This window comes from Schistocerca gregaria, unplaced genomic scaffold (genome assembly GCF_023897955.1).
Source record: "Schistocerca gregaria isolate iqSchGreg1 unplaced genomic scaffold, iqSchGreg1.2 ptg000496l, whole genome shotgun sequence".
Taxonomy (NCBI): domain Eukaryota; kingdom Metazoa; phylum Arthropoda; class Insecta; order Orthoptera; family Acrididae; genus Schistocerca; species Schistocerca gregaria.
In genome coordinates this window covers 649,291-655,054 of record NW_026061901.1, presented here as the reverse complement: position 1 = coordinate 655,054, position 5,764 = coordinate 649,291, and the positions used below count along the sequence as shown (strand labels likewise).

Here is a 5,764-nt window from a genome sequence, read left to right as displayed (position 1 = left end):
CCCTAATGATCTTCCTGAAACACTCTACAACTTCTGATTCTGTCAGTTCTTTCAGGTCCCATCTCCTTAAATTCCCACCTTTTTCCAGTTTCTTCAGTTTAATCTACAGTTCATAATCAATATATTGTGATCAGAGTCCACATTTGCCCCTGGAAATGTCTTACAATTTAAAATCTGGTTCCTAAATCTCTGTCTTACCATTATATAATATATATGAAATATTGCAGTATCTCCAGGTCTCTTCCACGTATACAATCTTCTTTCATGATTTTTGAACCAAGTGTTAGCTATGATTAAGTTATGCTCTGGGCAAAAACCTACCAGGCGGCTTCCTCTTTCATTTTTTACCCGCATTCCATATTCACCTACTACGTTTCCTTTTCTTCCATTTCCTACTGTCGAATTCCAGTCACCCATTAATATTAAATTTTCATCTCCCATCACTATCCGAATGATTTCTTTTATCTCATCGCACATTTCATCAATTTCTTCATCATCTGCGGACTACTTTTACGACTTTGGTAGGCGTGGGATTCGTGGCTATCTTGGCCACAACAATGCGTTCACTATGCTGTTTGTAGTAGCTTACCCGCATTCCTATTTTTATTAATTATTAGACCTACTTATGCATTAGCTTCATATTAGCCTTCCTAATACAAAAATCTATATCCGATGTTAACAATGACGCCGGTGGATGGACTATCAGGAAATTAGTGACCGTCGAGAAAGTCACAAATATAACCGACAAGCTAATGGGCCCTTCACAGGAAAAGGTTTTTTGCCAGAAAACGGGGAAAATTGAAACCCAGCAAATGAGTAAAAAAATGTATATTCACTGACAAAAAAAATAGTGTACGCACACAACTTACACAACAATAGTCTGGGATTACTCTATTACGTAATACAGTTTTTGTGATTGTATCTTGCAGCTTTAGTTATTTTTAATTAAAAGAGGCTTTAAAAGGACAGAAAGAACGTGTTGGACTACGCTACAGATCGTTCTGTTAGCACAGTCTTTACTTTGTAATCACTTTCGTTGACTTCGGCAACTCTCAACAGAAATCTCCAACCTAACCGAGACAATGTGCTACGATACAGCCGAGATCATGACAAGAGAATGGGCTACATCACACTCGAAGTAAATGTATATAGGTAAGGATCCCCATGACCTGTATACGTCTGTTATAAAAAATCTCCAAGCCACTCTCCTCAAATAGACCGCAATCTTCTCTTGACCTTCAACTGTTACTATTTCAGAATTGAAAACCAGATTCAAAGAAAATTTGGCTACAAGGCACAAAACTAGAAAAATAAAAATAATAAAAGTGAGAACGTGAAACATGTTAGCAATAACCATAAACAGGAGATTTTACAGAAAATAAAATTGAGAAAGGAAATTATTAATATTATCGACCGTTTAGGAACTCTAGGCTACGAAAGGGATGAAAACACATATCGAATAAGTGGTGGAAGAGTTAGTGTGTTTTAAGATTAAATCCAAACAAGAATTAGAGAAAAACATATCGACGCAAGGCCTCTATTACGAAAAATTGCTAAATCTCGAGACAAATTGTGTCCTTCTGTATTTGATGAAATGTTTTGGCCCCTAGTGCGGATGAAACAGTATCTGCAATATCAACAGGAACTTCGGACATGTGTTTCATATTTCATCCAAGCCTGCAGTCTATAAATATTTAAACAAAATACTATAACAAAATACCACTACAGGGGAATTACTTACGGAGTAGTTCTTGGTAAAGAAACACAGGACACAATTACGTATGTGGGCTTAATACGAACTACAACTGTGTTTATAAATCGCTATAGTTGCCTTGGACTAACGACGAGCGAATATCAATATAACCTGTACGCTTTTCAAAGCTGTTATCCATGAAAAAGCTAAACCACGTATCGCGAACAAAATACTATTTAACACCGAAACAATGATATTAGCTGACAATGGGCACAGACTTTAGTCAATGGGCACTGTTGAAAATTTGTGCCAGACCAGGATTAGCACCCGAGTCCCCTGGTTACGAGCGAGAGGCAATGATCACTGTGTCCGAATTACACAGTGGTCAACAGAATAGCACGAACTGCCCGAGCATGCCGTTCTTTAGATCCAAATTCTCAATTTCTCCATAGACTGCTAATGCACTGCTCCTTGAACATAATCCTCCTCCCTTTAATTATACAGTACATGGCCAAAAAAACAGACACCGAATATATGCAAACTTGGCCTTACGAACATTGCAGACGTCGTCTATGTAACACACGTCAAACTTCAAAGAATTTACCAATTCGTTGCATTGTTTACTATAGACCACAAATCAAGTAACGTAAAAAAAGCACTGCGTCTATTGAGATCATGATTCAGAGTTAAAAAAAACTAATAAGTCGCCTACATATTACAGTTGCTGCCGAAAGAGGAGAACCATTATTTTCCCACAAAAGGAAATATAGTTAAAATTACGCTTCTATTTCGGTTAGTTTATGCGGTTACTAAAATTTGCAGTGAAAGTTACATAGTGGACTCTACCCTCCCCCCACCAGAAACGTAGTTATCGTGGCTGTTGTGAGACTTTTGTACACAGTTAGAGAAAGTGTGTTAAATGTGGCGCGGACGGAAACGCTAGGCTACGCTACAGGGCAATCTGCTCGCACAACGTTTAGTCGGCATTCATAATCGTTGGCGTAAACAACTCTCAATCAAATAACCACCTTCCAACCTAACTTAGATCTCGGGCTACACTACCAATCGGCCTGTCATCACAACCAAAAATTCATTGAGGGGGGTGGGGGGGATTTCCTGTAGCTCTCTCTAATGTATCTCTAGGCAAAACTGCCAGTTTTGTCAGACTCAACAGCAAGATTTACCAATGGTAAACACTTTTGAGACGGCTCGTAATTTTAGAATAGTCCTCTTCGTCTTACTTGGCATAAATTGTTCGCTGGCGTCCCAGCAGCTAGCTCCCTCAGTGTCTGCTTCTGCCATCGCACCACGCTAGTCTGCTGTTGTCCTAGCAGACCGAACGCACCGCACATCCGATACCTTCGGAACCACTCACTGGCCAGTTAGCAACTGAGCGGAACACTGTTTACATCGTGAAAGGAAAACTATGCAAAGATGTACACTTAAATGGCACGACTGAGTAGCACACACACAGTAATATCTGAGGAATGTCCTTCGACACGCGCAGAACGAAAGTCTTCTCGCGAACGTACAGCGTCTCTGAAAAAAAATCTCGTGACTATATTCCGGCGTTACGGCCAGGTTCTCATACAAATGAGCAAAAAAGGGTACATTTGAAATTCTTTTTGAGACAATGAAAATACATTCGAAAGATCTGTTTGGGAATTACGAGTGATAATACTATGAGCTTAATTTATATTTTCAATAAAAAATGGCGCCCGTAATTATGATTTGATCAAGGGCCTGCGAGACTGGAGTACGCAGAGCGCGTGCAGTGTGGCACCTCATATGTTACCTGAATTCAAAAATGGGTAACATCAGTTGATACTACATTATTCCTCTGAAATTGAAAATGGATAACATCAGTCGATAAAACATAAAATTTATGGGAGCGTATACCTAACCGCAATGAAACAACCTTAAATTTAACGATACAGTGCTAATTCGAACTTTGAGTTCGATTTTTGAGGGTTTGTTTCACTCCTTATGCCTACACAAAAATTAGTTAATATTAACAAATGTCATATTATAGCTATAAGTTCCTAAGAAAAGTGTTTACTTTTAGGGGTCAGAGGTAGATGTTAAGAGAACGAACCACTTTTAATTTATGCTGCATGCCGTTCTGAGAAAATAGTTACCCGAAAAAAATGTGTTCAAAGTTTAGGGAAAACATTTAGTTATATTATTACTTCGATTTGCATGAACTGAGTGTTACATATATATTTTTAATGTCGCTGAAAACGAATCTGAAGTCAGATTTTCAATATTCAAAACAGCTAATCCAATACGGAGGGCAACCGATTGTTTTGACCAATTTTTACCAAAAATGTATTTTCGTTATTTACGTTTAGTCTGCAAGTCAAGGAGTATTTATCAACCCTTCCTCTACCTCTGATTGTTCCTAGACAGCAACTTCCTGTTCTTCTTGGCAGGAAAAGCCGATCTGTCAAAGCTGGATATGCAGCACTCGGCAGCCTGCACTTGATATTCGTCCGTATTTTCGGTGAGTATGTTTGCATGCATTCTGCAGTATGAATCCTTTTGAGCACGTGCGACACGGGACGAGTTATCATCTACATCTATATGGATACCCTGCAAAACACATTTAAGTGCCTGGCAAAGGGTTCATCGAATCACCTACACAACTGATAATTAATTGAAACCCTCAGCTGCCGACAGGTGTTGTTGATATACTTCGATGGGGACAGCTGAAAAGTGTGCCCCTACTGGGACTCGAACCCAGAATCTCCTGCTTACAAGGCAGACGCTCAATCCATCTGAGCCATCGAGGGCACACATGAACAGCACGACTGCAGGAATTTATCCCTCGCACGCTTCCCGTCAGACTCACATCCCCAACCGTCCACAATCCGCATACGTAATGTACTTAATAGGTATATGTCCATCCACTCATTACTGGCTCACACTAAGGTGACGATTCCCGTAAGAGTTCCGGCAACCTGTGCGCATTCGCACAGACGAAGGTCAATGGCTGGGTAACGTTTAACCATAGATATGAAGATAGTAACTGCTCTCGAAAGAACAGGCGCCACTGACGACCTTGCAACTCTTCTAGAATACATGATAGACCGGCCGATGTGGCCGAGCGGTTGTAGGCGCTTCAGTCGGGAGCCACGCGACCGCTACGGTCGCAGGTTCAAATCCTGCCTCGAGCATGGGTGTGTGTGATGTCCTTAATTTAGTTAGGTTTAAGTCGTTCTAAGTTCTAGGAAACTGATGACCTCAGATGTTAAGTCCCAAAGTGCTCAGAGCCATTTGAACCATCAGTCCCTATGTTTACACACTACTTACAGTAACTTATGCTAAGGACAACACACACACAACCATGCCCGAGGGAGGACTCGAACCTCCAACAGGGGGAGCCGCGCGAACCGTGACAAGGCGTTGGACACATGGCGGGTACCCCGCGCGGCTCATGGCAGCCGTGACACTGCTTCAAACAATGGACTGTAGAAACTTTTGTAAAGCACGGATTAAAAAAAAAAAAAACTTTATGTTCCAAGAGTCTAGACAAGTACACCTTTAAAAAATGCAACTACAAAGAAATTGAATTTTCGAACGTTTTGAATGAGAACCTGTCCTTATGGAACACCGTTGATCAAATGTCACAGGGATTATATACTCAGGTTTCACATGTGGATTAACACTTTCTAATCAATATCCGGAATGAGCAGGGCTTAAAACTTTGAAGAGTTACATTTCAAGGGCCGTTCTCTTGTATGCAAATAGTTTCACAGTAGAAATTTTTTTAGTTTTATTTATTAATTAATTTATTTATTTTTTGCTGTAGGTAAAGAAGGATAGCATTGTGAGGAGGGGGAAGGGGGGGGGGGGGACGAATCTTGCATCTCCCACCTTGGAATTCTCAGTACAGAATTTTTATTCATTACGAGATTCTTAGCCACTTGCAGAAGTGATTTCGAGTGATTCTGCAAAACTTTTCCTTTAGCCAATCGTAGCAACTATAGGATTCCGTTCCTGCTGCATGACATGTCTCGGAACTTAAACTGACCAACTCATTTGCATAAAGAGCTAGCTTATCATCCGCTT

At 40.4% G+C, this 5,764-nt stretch overlaps 1 non-coding gene across 1 annotated transcript; it reads right to left on the bottom strand.

The window, feature by feature from the left end:
* Positions 1 to 4,411: 4,411 nt before the first annotated feature.
* On the bottom strand, positions 4,412 to 4,486 carry Trnat-ugu (transfer RNA threonine (anticodon UGU)). The gene has a single exon. It is a non-coding gene; the product is annotated as a tRNA-Thr (tRNA).
* Between the last annotated feature and the right edge of the window lie 1,278 nt (positions 4,487 to 5,764).